Source organism: Lagopus leucura, unplaced genomic scaffold (genome assembly GCF_019238085.1).
Source record: "Lagopus leucura isolate 7727_CA_CO unplaced genomic scaffold, USGS_WTPT01 Super-Scaffold_100008, whole genome shotgun sequence".
NCBI classification, from domain to species: Eukaryota; Metazoa; Chordata; class Aves; order Galliformes; family Phasianidae; genus Lagopus; species Lagopus leucura.
The window spans coordinates 30629867-30645357 of NW_024962265.1; positions in this window are offsets into that span (position 1 = coordinate 30629867).

Here is a 15491-nt window from a genome sequence, read left to right on the forward strand (position 1 = left end):
GACATTGAACAACATTATTACATTTTGCTGCTGAGCAATAGATAGCAGCAGAAAGGTAATCTGGTAAAGTGTCATCTGACATGGAAGTTCATAGGAAGCAAAGGTGAGTCATTGAATTCCTTCATGTGGAAAATATTGCACCCATTGACATTTGTTGCCTCTTGCTGAAAATGTATGGAGACAAAACAGTCTTTGCATTATAGAGATAGAGAAATCTTCCATGGAGGGAAGGATATTATTAGAACTAAATTTGAAAGTTTTCTTACAAAATGGCTTCTTTGTAAGCCTTAAGATGGTACTTAGGAGAAAACTACTTTTATGAGGATGTTAAGCAAGTTAGTATGGTGGGAAATTGAGAAATGGAGCCCATGTACTGGTCTCATTTACCAAAGGAAATGCTTGAAAAATAAGAGGGAATGTCAGGAGTTGTACAACTCCAGTTGTAAAAAAAAATTAAAAACTTTAGAAAATAAAGCTGTAAAGATTCTGGGCAAGGTTTAAGCATTATAAGCATAAATTTGAGAAAACACAGCATGAGATATGCCACTCTTTGTTTTCAATCAGTACAAACAATTCTTGTGTTTAATCTTGGTAGATCAAATATTATGAAATCTTATAAAAATTTTGTTAATTATTATTATATATACCATACCTCCATTTACTTGCATTTCTCAATAGGTTTTAACTACTAAATATTCCTCAACAATTTCCCACATTTTTTAGTGTCTGTGGATTTGTCTTAATAATATATCATTCATTTCAATATACTCTTCTATGTTCTCATCAGGACTTTCACTATATCTAGCTGTATTAAGGCCTCTTGATTTTGGGAAATCCCAGATAATTAGACTGAAAGGGACTACATAGTGTAAATAATGAGTAGAATATATTTAATTTTCACAATTTCCTGAAAAAGTCTGCCCTCTGTACACGTCAAGGGATTGTCTTAAATCTTTATGCAGTTCACTGATATAAATAATTAAATATATCTAGTTGATAGGTGCTGAGAAACTGTTCTGAAACTAGAATTTACTACTGTAAAGAATCTAGATAAGGGGACTAGATTGAAATCTTTGTCAGATATATTTTTACATGGAAAATAGAAAACTTGCCACAGAAAACGTGGAGAAAGACCTTTTATGATTGCACAACTATTTTGTGTTTTGAGTTAACTTGAGAGAAAAGGCAGTGAGGCTCAACAAATACTAGTTAATGGAGGATGAGCAGGTCTCACTTTGGAAAGGAAAAACACTCTCATGAATAAAAAATAGGAATGCATGTTGCTTTGAATTAATTTGATTGATTTCAACTTTGCAACAAATTATTCCCAGAAGGATACTTTTATTCTACTGGTTAACCAGAAATTTAGTTCTGAAATCATGACAGTTTACTCAGTCCTTGGAATAATGAGGAAACAGAAAAGCCTGCTTTCTTTTCTCTGGAAAATTCTGGTGGTTCTACCCCTTGTATTCACCAACTCTATACTATAACATCACAAATAAGCACAGAACTACCAATGATAATCTGCAATAACCTGAATGCACAGAAGTCTAGAAATGAACTCTGCTAAATAGTGCCATTTCTACTGACAAAATTTGCAACTAAATTTGCCGTGGAAGACATTTTTTCTCATTAGTAAGTAAAAGAGCAAGGCATTAGTTAAGATGAAAGATAATCTTTCTTACTTAATAAAAAACAAATGTAGTAGTTTCCATAAAAAAATGGACGCTCCAAGTATGAAATTGTCACATATTTCATTTTCTGATTCTAGCACAAATATAACTTCTTTTCTTTATCCTACAAATCACAGTGCATTTTCCCCAGTTTTTTTTCTGGATTTTGAGAAGAATAATGGTACAAAATAAATCTTCTGTTCACTGCTGAGGAATAAAAGGTATCATGTTAAATAATTCTGCTGAGTACTCCTCTGGATCTAAGCCTGCACTCATTCCTGATCTTCTATTTTCCTCCTTTGACATAGCAGCATGATTTCACTAGAACTGATCAACTTCCTGTATTTTTATGTTGAACTACTAGCGTAATACCACCCACAGCCTTAGTAAGCTAACATCCACCATTTGGTCTCCATAAATATTCTGGAAGCATCAATGAATGTCGATGAGTGCCATGTTTTCTACAAGTAGCAATTCAATAACTCCCTTTTTCTTCATAAGCACTTCCATATCAGACATCATTTTGTCAGACTGCCCCTCTGCAGCTACCTGTTGCACAGCAACAAAATGTAATGGGATATTGCTGGGAGGGTTCAGCCTCTACTGTCCAATATCCACCTCTGACGCTGTGAGCAAACATGATAAAAATAGGAGGCATTACTTTTGGAGCAGCCCTAATACAATTTTTTTTGTTCAAATTTGTTTCCAAGTAAGAAATCATTTCATAGAATTTTCTATTCAAGTACCTGGCACTTGTTCTTTTTATTGTTTTTATATCTTATATAACATATTCATATTTTTACTATTATCAGGTTCTGCTATCACATCAGTAAAGTCCTGGATAAAAGGCTATGATCATATAATATAATGATGTTTAATATCAAGCTGTGCATTCACAACATTACGAAACAAAGTAATATCATGTTAATGTAGCATATAGAGACAGAAATTCAAATGTTAACAATATGAAGTAACAATTAACTTCCTTTTCACTTTAAATATTGTTCCAGTTGCTTCTAAACTTTTTGAAACGACAATGTTCTGAATTGCTGATGATATCTTTTTTCTTAAGGATGAAATACAAATTCCAAAATAAGGAGGTTCTAGAAAATAAGTCTAGATTTATCATACATGAGAGGTGAGATCGAAGGTATTTGTAGAATAAAGCTGTCTTAGAGAGGAAGCAAAAAGCTTCACTTTATGTTTCTGAAACCAAGAAGGCCACTCTTATATTTACTTAGAGACATCCATTGAAATGATTTCCTGGATTATGGCCAGAACATTAAAAAAAAACTGCACTGGTTGACACTTCAACACTTTATTAGCTAACATCAGAATGTTGTATTTATGTATGTACATAAGCAAAAAAATTCCACAATGCTTAATGCAACTGCATGCAAATAAAGTATGAGACAATTACATCATCAAGAAAATGATCTGCAGTCAAATATTCATTCCTAATTTCTTGGAAATATGATAATCATTCAAATCAAATCTTAGCTCAGTTCAGCTACGTTGTAACTAGTTCTATTAACACTACTACCCATGAAAATAACCTTCCTATTGGAATGTCTCAAAATGGGATTTCTGTTTGTAAAGTCTGAAAGAGACCAACATTTTAATTTCTGCTGTGAATCATATGTAGCAAGAGGTTGAATGTAACTCTTTCCCCCTCAGATAAATATCTTACTGCTGCTTAGCACTGTATGTCCCTTTCTTTTAATCTGCTTTTTAATTCCTCCTTAGAAATGATTCACAGTTGCCCTGACAAGAGATTCAGAGTCTCCCAAACACGTTGAGTCAAGACATCTGTTGTGTGAATACTGTCCTTGACAAAGAGGATTTATACGGTGGAAATGTCATCACTAAGTCTCAGAGCAATGCCATCCAGTTTCAGTCTATGCATTTTGACTTTCTTACTTTACCCACAGTGATATTAGTACACTTTATTTGAACGTGTTCCCTGCCTTTAAAAATGCAAACACCGAGGAAATTTTTCCCACTTTTACTGTCAAATAACAACATCTATAGAGAGTGCCTTATGACAGATCAGAGCTTCCCAGTAAGTACAAATCAGGCCTCTTTGCTATTTGAAAATAATGCATCAACTTAGTGGAAAAGAAATTCGGCAACAAGCTGTTCAGTTTCAAGATGGATTTACTTTAATATAAGAATTTAAAATACACTTCAATGGCCAATTTTTGTCTCTGTTGATAGAGGTGAGAAATTGCACATAGGTGAGGAAATTCATTAAAATTATGTTTCCTCACAATGTAGAGTCTCAAAGCAGCAACTCACAAACAGTAGTAAGCAAGACTCTACACGCAAGCTAGGCTCCTAATAAATTATTTGGATAGGTGGCTGAGGCTGATCTTCATCATCTTGTCTGTCTGATCAGAAATGGTTTTAAGCAAGACAGCATAAAAACCTTTTTATATGGCATTCACACACTGTGCATAATCCAAGTTTATTGAGTTTTGTGCTAGCAGCCTGCCACTGAAAGCAGCAGCACAGCACTATTTCTCCCATGCACAGCAGACACTCACATTCCTCAGGTCCATCTGTGCACAGCTGCAGTCTTTCTGGCTGTGTTCAGGAAGGGAGGTACATTACGAAGGCCTTGTGATAGATTTTTCCTTAGATCTGCATCCTTAGATGTTACTGCAGAACTTAAAGTTGACCTTTTCCTCTTATCATCTCTGTTAGTAAATAATGTACTTGATTCAGTACCTTTGCGGCTGTCAATGCAGAAAAAAACCAGGCTTGTTCCTGTTAGATAGGGTTACAGTGAACAGGTCATCAAAGGGGTTGAATGTATTAAATTTATGTTATCCATCCCTCCTAACTTTCTTGATTTCTTAGTATGTATTTCCCATGGATTTGCTCATGCTCTTGAAAATTCAGGATATTTCTCAGGTTAACACTACTATACAATGTCTATGGGTTTCTAAAAACAGCAAGGTGATTTGCAATGACAAAGGACTTGATAAGCACATCTTAATTTCAGGTAATTATTCTGTAGAGCACCTTTCCCATTAATTCTCAAAAATCAGGACCAGATTGAAAGGCAAAAGCACTGCATGGAGAAAGACCTGCACTTTCTGTCCTACAGACACATTTGCTGTTGTTGATGCACCTCATTCAGGGCATAGTCTCAGTCTTAAATTCCTTATTGAAATAAGAAGCATGAGTATGTAATTGATAATAATCTGCAACACTTTAAAAACAATTCAGAGTTCATTTAAACAAAAACTGCACAATACCAATAGCATGAAATGTTGTAATGACATTAAAAGAGATTTTTTTCAAGGAGTAACAGTGATGTTCTGTATTTTTAAGATGCTATTACTACTGAATTTTAGTATAATTACAATTATTTTACTTTTCTTTAATACATTAACAGTACAATTCACTTTTCTTTAATACATTAACAGTACACTGTATAATATGTACTCTTACTTTGTTTTGTAAACCTGACAAATGCAAAATCTCTTGTCATTTCTTTTCCATTACTGTATTGTCTACAGTTCTTTGCAACCAAAGATATACAAATAACAGTAATAATGACAATAAGAGTATATTTCTGTAGTTACTTACAAAATCATCATTAGAATAAAATGATGATGTGAAAACCCATAAAGTCAACAAGAAGAAATTAAGCTGTCATGTTTCCTTCTTTACCCGTGGAGTTATTTTTTTGTTGCATTTTATGAAGACAAGTCTGAAGACAGTTTCTAAGACAAATAGATTTGGACATCAGGGTTGGCCATATATATTTATAAGTTCATTTTCTAAAATCAAACAACTTAATTTTCTTTCAAAATGATGAGTATTTGGGCTCATCTATTATTTTCATCTACTATTTAAAATGAACACTCAAATAAAATGCAGTATCATAGAATTAGAGTCATCAGTTCTCCCCAAAGATTTAATGAGGTACTAGGATGAAGGTGTCATTGTAACCTTTGTTGGGGAAGTTCTATTTAAGTCTTTGCCAATTTCTGTAGTTTTGAGCTTATAGTCCTTTCTTCACACCTCTGTGATCTGTTTTTCTTTTCTACTTTCTGTGTCTTCCCTGAGGTCCCTATAGAATTCTTGTTTTAATGAAACCCACTAAACATGAGTGTAGCAGAGTTATAGTTTTCCCCAGCTGTGAAGGGGAAATGCAAATATTTTCTGGTACCTTTGTTCATTCCCTGTTATTGAAATCAATCTTATGTTATTTGTCTCTGCTTTCTTACCTAGTTGTGTTTGAACATAGTTGGTTTTTTTTTTTTTTTTGGATTAGGAGAAAACGAACCCAGCAGTAAAATCTTATCTCTATTTGTTACATCTACAGTGCTACAGAGTAAGTTCAAACCCTGAACCTAGTCACCCATACTACTTAATTATTAATGGACTTTGGCATAGTTTTAACCTATAACACCTGACACTCCTAGAAAATGCTTGGGATTGCATGAGCTAAGAGCCATTCCCACCCCCAAAGTTTCCTCCACAGTGCTATGCTTTACTAACCTTCTCCTTATCCCTCCCAGCTCCTGCAGTATTCTAGCAAGTCTTGTACCACAACCACACCCACATGCCATGTCTGTGGCACTCCAGAACTTGTAACAGGTACCCTCAATAATATACTCTGCAAAAATTGCTGACAGGCTGCAATATTATTTCATTATTTCAGTCACTTTAACTGGGGAAAACAAAAAAGATATTATTACATCCATGTATTCAAAGACCATCGCAGGCACAGACACAAGGTGAGGAATGTTGTGTGGATGTGGTCAGTCTATGCCTGCTGCTCTTAGAGCTAATGACCACTCCTTTACTGTATTCAAGTGTACCTGTTTTCTAGTACAGATGTCACCAGCTGTTAGGCTGAGGATGCAGATCAGTGCTATTGGTGATGCAGAAAGTTATTGAACTTAAACAGAATTAGTTGTTCATGAATCATGTGTTCTGGTGAGTCTAGGAACAGATTAACAGATAATGCTGAAGGAAGGTAAGATGTATCACATTTTTAATTATTTTTATAAGCCTTGGAATGTAAAGAGTCTTCTTTAACCATAGGATTCAGCTACTAAGCCCCTTCCCTAGATTAAACACATAAGCAATCCAACCAGATTCACCTTTAAAACAAAACAGATGCGTCTTATCTTTTGAATGCAATCTGTTTTGAAATATATCCCAAAGAATTACATTCCTTCAAACCCAACAAACTTGACTGCACATCTTCTACATCTCAAGGAAGTGCCCTAACCATGAGGCCATACCTTAGTTTGGGGTTCACAGTGAAAGGCAGAGCACCCAGCTAGATCTGTTTTGCATCTACGCCATAGTTAAATGAATAATACCTGTTGTTTTGCTGGTTATTTATAGTTTTAATCACAGAACTAATCTAATGTCCCTAAATCATCTAGTAATGATTAAATCCCATGCCTATTGCTTTTGATGGGAATACTCCACATTCTAAACAGCATGCCAAATGCTCACAACACCATGATCACATCTATTTTCTAGGCCACGGTGTCCGAAGGAATGTGTTCTGGCTTAGTTAGGCTGAACCCTGCTCTGCCAATTCATGACACAGCGTGGTAAACAGTACTACAGTGGGTCCTTTTGTGAGCAGATCTTAGATCTCTAAATCACAATGTAATTGAGATGCAGAGAAGGTAATGCTGCTCAAGACAAAGTAATTTTGTAGTGAAAGTACAAACCTTCAGACTGAAAAGGGAAAATCGAGTAAGTCATCTCCAGAGTTAGAAGTCACTGGAGTGTGTGTGCCTCCTGAGATTTGAGTACCTTACGTATTTAAAGCAAAGAACTTGAAATTCAGTATATTTTAAAACTCATAGCAAAAGCAAAATTCCATCAGAGTAATGTATTTATTTTAGAATATCTGCAGACAATATGGAACTCAATCCTGAAGGACGTCATAAGTGTATTTGTGATTCCCTGAATTCAAAACTATCAAGCAGTGCTTCCATTATTCTCAATGATAATATCTTGCACAAAACGTACAGATATCTTATCCCTGTATTTCTCAGCCTTAGCATGCTCCACACCTATTACGGTACTTTCTGAACTTAGATCTATTTTCCTTATGATTGAAGGCAGGAATCTGAACCAGTTTCTCTCCTGTTTTAAATTATTAATTCTCTCAAGGCTATAGATATTCTACAGGTAACACAGACAAGAGGGAAGATGAGACTTAAGCTACTTCTGCAAGAATTGTTATTCTCTATATAAAACCATTTTTAATCACAATTATGATAAAAGGAGTTTAAGATTGAATTCCTTTGAAATTAACTGGAAAGTAAACTGAAGCTGCACTCCACAGGTGGACATTCTAATATTCCAGCAGAAAGTAATACTTGACTTTCCCAGTAGGTTTGTCTCAACCTGATCAATCTTCTGTTTTGTTTTTTCTTACTTGTATTCTAGTAAAATTTTTTGTGCAAGGCCACACAATACTTTAATCTCCTACAAAGTGATTTTTTTCCCCCATTCTTCTGGAAAATAAAAATAAAAAAAAAAAAAACAACAACAGGTACAACAAACAAACAAAAACAAACAACCCACAGTTTTTTTAAAAACAATTAACAACAAAAAATACATTGTTTAATTCACAAACCAAATTGAAAAAATAAATTCTTTGCACAGCCTTAAAGCATAGTCAGTTTCATTGACCTAAATGTGCCTATGTACAAAAGTAAATTGAAAATCATACTCCCCTGACATTACTTAGTACTGTCACAAGCAATTTTAGAATCACTATTATCCTTCATTATTAAGATTTAGAAGAGCACTAATTTGTAAATCTGGGCACTTCTGACTTTGTTCACAATAAAAACCATTACAGTATCACCAAAAAGATTTTTTTCCCCATTAGAATTTATTGCTATTATTTTTGTTATTATTAATTATCTTAGCCACTCTAACACATCTCTTTCATTCAGGAGATTGACATATTGACATATGTGACATGAATGCCTGCCAAAGAACTAATCAAACACTTTTCTCTGAAGAAGCAAAACCAATCACACAGTCATATGTACATAATAGAACATGAGTGTTCATTTATAAATAATAAATCAGTTTCATTGTGCATACTGAATACAAATTACCATATTTTTTACATCTTTCCTTTAAAACTTCTCATTGAGAAATAAACGGGAATTGACTTCATTATGTATACGTAGGTTACTCTGAAAGCAATGCATCTTATTTATTTCCATGGAAACTAAAACAAATACAGAAAACACAATAACACTATTTGAGAGAGCAAATTCTCAGCTACAAAACACTATTTTTCAAGACAGTCACCACCATCAGCTCTGCATTTTTGCCAGTGATAAGCAAGAATCTGCACACCACTCTCATGAAAGCATGCACCAGTACAGATGAGTCAATGCCACTGTTGCCACTGCTGAAATGCACCACTCATCACCACATTGTACTCACAGTAACTGTTTGGTCTCCATAAATTTTCAGCAAGCATCAATGAATGGCAATGGGTGCAATTTCTTTTCCACGTGGAGGAATACAATAACACATTTTTGTTTCCACATTTCCACGTCAGATTCCACTGTGTCAGACTGCCCCTCTGCTGCCATCTGTCACATGACAACAACATGTAGTGGGATATTAGTGGGAAGGTTCAACTTCTACTGCCATACCACCAACATCTGCCTTTGACATTACTTTCAGGGCAGCCCTCAAATATATGTTCGTTTTGTTATCCTTTGAAAGCCATGCCTTATTGCATTTGGCCATTTAAAATGATAAGTAGAAACAGAAGACTTGTAGTTATGTGTTTGTTTGTCTTTATGAATACTAAATTTCCTTTTCTCATTATGAGAACTGTTAGAACCGATTACTGATAACCAATGAGACAAATTTGCTTTTGTATAAAAATTATCTAAGACTAGTTTACCTCACAAAACAATAAGACCTATGTATCTGGTGAAGGCTGTAAGAAACAGAATCTACAATTTTCATGTATGGGAGGAAAAACAAACAAACAAATAAAACACCAACCACCAACATTTTCTTTCACAGAAGAATATAGCTGATTATCAAATGCTTCTACCTGTTCTAAGTCTGAATACACTTGACAAAGAGATGTTACATGCAGGAGAAAAATATCTGCTTTATGAATATCACAAAATAGCTGCCAAGTATGTGCAGGTTTACAGTAGCTGCATTTCTGGTCTGGGTTCACTAGCCATATCTTTGGACTTGTTAACGCATGAAGCACTCTTTCTTCTGCAGAATTTTATGTAGTTGAAAGGAGTAGATTCACTGGTCCTCATACGAAACACAAGCGCAGCAAAATTTTGCTGTTTTTCCCATTTCTACAGGTGATTACTGCCAAATTATTCTATTCAAAGCTGACTCAAGTAGTAGTCAAAACAGAAAAGATAAAAGTAGCAACCTGCAGTTAAAGTATAGTTAAGAGACAAAGAAAAGTTTAAAGTACTTTTTAAGGGAGTTTGTTGATAGGCAGGTAGTAAAAGAATTAAGTTTTTATTACTACATCTAAAGAAAAAATCAGGGAAGACAATACAATGCGTCTTCTTAGTCCTTGCCATTGTTAAATGTTGAAGACTAAAGCAGAAAAAGCTTTTCACATGGAAATTCATAAGTTATTACCAATGGTTGTTTCTTTTGTTTGTTTGTTTTTATTCTCTTCAGCTTAACTAATACACTCAGTGCAGAACTATCAGCAAAAATTGAAGGCTTGTGCTAAGTTGTTGCACTACAGGATAAACAGAGTGGATCAAACTATTGATCAGTCAAAAAATAGTTAAGAGTGGTATGACAAATCTGTTATGGGTGCACTGATCAAATTTTCTCTGAAAAATGATGGCAACATGCAAAGAAGAGAAAAGTTAGGATGGAAGCCATTTCACTTTAAATATTTAAACTGCAAATGTTCATATCTGTACAAACACTCTGAGCCGTCTTTGCAGTCAGTGGAAACAAATGGGCAGTTCCAGAACACAAATAACCTCTTATACTCAACTCAGTCATTTAGACCTTTCCAGTGAAAGTAACTGTGTCCTTGAGGTACTTGTTTGTACCACTCACAATAAGGATATCCTATAATATTAGCTCAGATGTAGCTGTTACATTACAAAAGTTCTCTTATTAATCTCCAATAAAATAACTGACATCCAAAACATGCCTGGTAAGTGTGTCCCCCTGCAATTGAATCTTTTAATGTGTAGTTTGGGATCCTGCTTACCATTTGTGTGACCTTCCTACAAGCCATTTGGAGGGGACTGCCTTATCTCACTGTATCTGTCACTGCAACTGATCCAAGTTTCATAGATAAAGTGGCTTGCAATCACAGATGACAGGTCATGTTATGCATTCTTTTGCCTTTGGGCAAGATCAAGTATATTTTCTATGAGGTATATCAAAATACATTTTTACGTGAAACTCGTTAAATGGTTTTGTGAATTATTATTGAGAAAAAATATCCATATTAGATAACCAACGTCTATGCTGTTCAGCTGCCTCAGGGCGGTGAATAGGTAGGCCCTTGAGGATAAAAATCCTGACAAAGCTGTATTCAAAACCCTTGGCCACGTTAACTACAGTAATTGTAAAATGTTCCTACATTCCATTTTATGGCCATGCCAATTTTATAGAAAGCCTATATCTATTGTTCCAGTGATTTGTATGGAACAGAAATATCTGTAGATCTGTCTAGCTAATGTGCAGGCTAATGGGAGCTACAGGGTAATAGTCTGACCTTAACTCACTGATTTCTTTCAAAGATTCAGCTCTCTGTGCATCCTATTAATCTACTAATGAGTCGAACTAGTTCTAAAGTACACAGGCACCACTTCCAGACTTGTTAGAATTTGTTTGTCTCTCCCTGGTTTTCATCAATGTCAAAGTACTATCCACAGAATCAAGCTATTCTATTTTAAGAAGTACTCTGAGAAAGGATGCCCTTACCAGGAAAGGCTTTTGGAATTTGATAGGAGAAAAAAAAAAGCATAGTATATAATACACAATTTAAATCTGAATGAGAAATAGTTTTATTTACATTAATACACGTTAAAAAAAAAAAAAAAAGTGTAAGTGTCTGTTTCATATCTGATACAAGAGTTCCATAGCATATTTTCATAATGGAAAATTAAAAAGGCTTACAAGCGTCCTGAATATCTGTGGCTAATATAAACTACAGAGTACGTCCTACAGAGAACTGTGCACAAAAAACTATACACTTCAAGAAGAGGTCTTTTTCTACTGCACTACTTAGTTTGAGCTATTTAATTGCCTATTTTTCAGATGGCTTTTGTGTTAGGTTCTGCAACTACTTTCATTAATATGCCTTATAAATAAGATAAGCAGTGTAGCCTTTTCAAGCCTTCAGGAGTTGGGTATAGCTTGTAGATCATATCTTCGAATGTAGTGAAAGAAACTGGGGCTTTATGTGCTGTTTTGTTCAAAGAACAATTGAAGTACGCAAAATACAGTGTGCTATTGTGAAGAATGGGCTAATTTTGAAATTAAAAATGATATCTCTAGGCTCAAAGATCTTAATTTCTAGCCTAAAAAAGAATAGCTTGGATCATCTTTGCATAACTGAGATGTGTGAAACCATGCCCTTTTTTAATGACTCAGTACATAAAATATTGATGATTGAAGATTATTTATTATATACCTAGCATAAAATATTTTCAGATCTAAATATGTCCCAAAAGGTAATATTTTTTAATACTTTGGTTATTTTAAAAGTTGTACAAGAGTATCCAAGGACTTTGCTTCCAACTAGCTGCTGTAATTCTGGTCAGAGTATAAAAGGTTCCTACAAGGCTTGTTTGTTCTGTATTAGAGCAGCTAGTGTCAGAGATTTAAGTCCTCCTCCTTTTGGCTTCATCTTCATCTGTTCAGGAACACTGGCTGGCTGCCACTGCTCTGCAGCTGTCTAGGCTATGTCTCCATAGCTGTCCTGGGTCAGTAGCTACCCTATGTAACCTTAGTCCTATGATAAATTGGATTGTGTCCTTTGCAATTGCTTTCCATTTTTATTTGATGGTTGGATTCAAACCTGTTCTATGGTGTATTAGCTGCTGATCCTTCAGATCAGTCCGACATTCTGAAGAAAATGAGTTGGAGGTGCTATACAAAGTAAAAATCTTTAGACTAAGAGAAAAATAATTTCCCTTCCCTGATATATACAATCACTAACAAGGAAAATAAAATCTCTGTTTACAAGAAAGTGTTTTATTCACATGGAACAGGTAAGAAAGGCACTCAGACACAAAATTCAGAGCAATTTCTGCATCAATGCAGTCTTTCAGTATCACATAGAAACAACTCAAATAATCCTGTTAATATCTTAATGTACCTTAACTAAACAGCCCCAAAAATGAAGAGCTGACATTACACTGATAAACAATGATACAAGCATGCTGATGTTTACCAAAGACTGCCTTTATATCGTGTACTCAGTTTACAGTATTCTGTCATGCAATTTGCACAAACTACAGCAAATGAAAAAAAAAAATAATAATAATTTTGTGAAATCCCAACTTAACTCAGAGAAAGAAAAAAATAAGAGAGATATTTTTATTGCTTTTCTCAGAAATTTAATGATTACAGAGGAGTATCTTCTCCAATTTCTGGAAGCATCAAGAAGCAAAATATGTAAAATGCTGAACATGTGAGATACAAAATTAGCAGCCTATCTTATATGATGTCATATTTTTTCAATGTGTGTTCAATTAGCACAAATCCCAGATCACTCTGAAATACATACAAGGCAGTTCATTAGCTGATGAGGTCCTGACTTGGCTCCATGGACTTTATTAACACTACTGTCTAGAACAGAAGTTTATATATACAGCTTACACTAGAGCACTTCCATACAGATGCCTAGAGATGTCTTAATCTTCATTGGAGTCTCTTCCTACACCACTAAAAACTGCTGAAGAATTCATGTTGTTTGATGGGAAGTGGCTACTGCAAGATATCATAATTTCATATCCCAAGATGTGTATTACTGGCAATGAGAAAAGGACTGACAGTAAAATGGTAATATGAAAAAATAATTTATTACTGATTTTGTGACTTAGCAATGCAATCCCAAGATAACAGAAAATATCTCAGTCTCATGACCCATTGGAAAAATAAATTTCTATAAATTATAAGTTCTTATACAGGATTGTCTACTGTAGCTCTACACAGGAATGACAGAAACTACCTGGAGACAATAAATTGCACAACTATATTTTTGATGTAATCGGTAAAGAATAAAATACAAGATATGTTGAGGAGTTTTATTTCTGAACCACGCAAAAACACTCATTAAAACATAATATTTACTGTTAGGTTTTACACACTCTGGTAAAATGTTACTATCCCAGAGGAGAGCTGCAAAATAAAGCTTAATTTTACCAAGACATAAAGACAATAACTAAAAGCTCTTCACGCATGTTTTTGAACATATAGTCCAATGCTTTCAACGCAATGAAGGAAAGTATGGAAAATTAATTGCACAGTCAATAGGTTCTGATTTTTCATGTTAGCTTGAGAAAAGTGTTATATTTCTACAGACCAACCTATTGATATTATTCAGGGTAATATTCAGACTGTGGTAGCTGCCAGTGTTAAAACATCTACCTGACAGGATGATTCAGACTTGTTCCTTTAGATATCCCAGCCATCACACAGTCAGTGGGTTAAATTCCTCAAAGAGGAAATAAAGAATATCTAAGTGGGATGCCTTTCATTTTCCACTGGCAGGACAGCAAGTGTCTCTGGGTACACTACACCATGGTGTTTGTTTGAACAGTTAGTTCATGTACCTATGCAGAACAGGCATCTTCATCTCTTCATCTTCAGAGCACTGAATTCACTTTTGACCACCACAAGCTAATGAAGGATGACCCTTTTTATGCACAATTAGGGAATATGAACAGGAGACTCTAAGACTTTTCTCTATTTATATCTCCTACAGAGATGGCTCCACCTCGGATAGCTGCATAGTCTGTCAAAAAAAAAAAAAAAAAAAAAAAGGCAATTTTTCCTCTTCAATCTGGATCATAGCACAGAGAAAGATTGAAGCATTAGACTTGTAAGTTTTGAAAGTTCATCATTATATTATTTCATTTACATTATTATTTTAGCAGCCATTGAGTGAGATAAAAAATGACAAAGTATTCTAAGCAATCACCACTTAGAGCTGAAATTTACAGAAGCACACAATTAATTCATGTTCAGCAGAAGAAACACATTAAAATAGTGCACTAAAAACATGCAATTTGGTTAGTTTTTAGGGCCACAAATTATTTACATAATCAGCACATTTAAATTTTGTTAATGGGTTGTGAAAGTATGTTGCATTCCTAAAGAAAATTAGAACTTACTTTAATATTGGTAGCTAGCACTCTGGAAACATTTGACGAATTTGACTTGTTTTTTGGTCTTTCATTGTAAATGTATGGAATGATTTCTAGTTTCTGTGGTACAAACAAGTTTTATTTAAGCATCTTTTTAAGCAAACTGAGCAAATCTTTCTTTCCCTCCTCCCTCTCCTCCTGCCCTTTTTTTTTTTCTGGTTCTGATCCATTGACATCAGCTACCTTATGCAGTCCACATGAAAGAGTTAACTAACTCAAGAAATCATAGAATCATAGAATCACATGAAAGATGTCAAGAAATCATCAAGAAATATGTCAGTTGAATAACTTCAGTATTTATTTGGTAGAAAGATGTCCTTTCTATTCTACATTCTTTCTATTCTATATTCTTTCTATTACACAGAATTTCTATTCTGTGGCTTCTTTGGCAAATCAATAT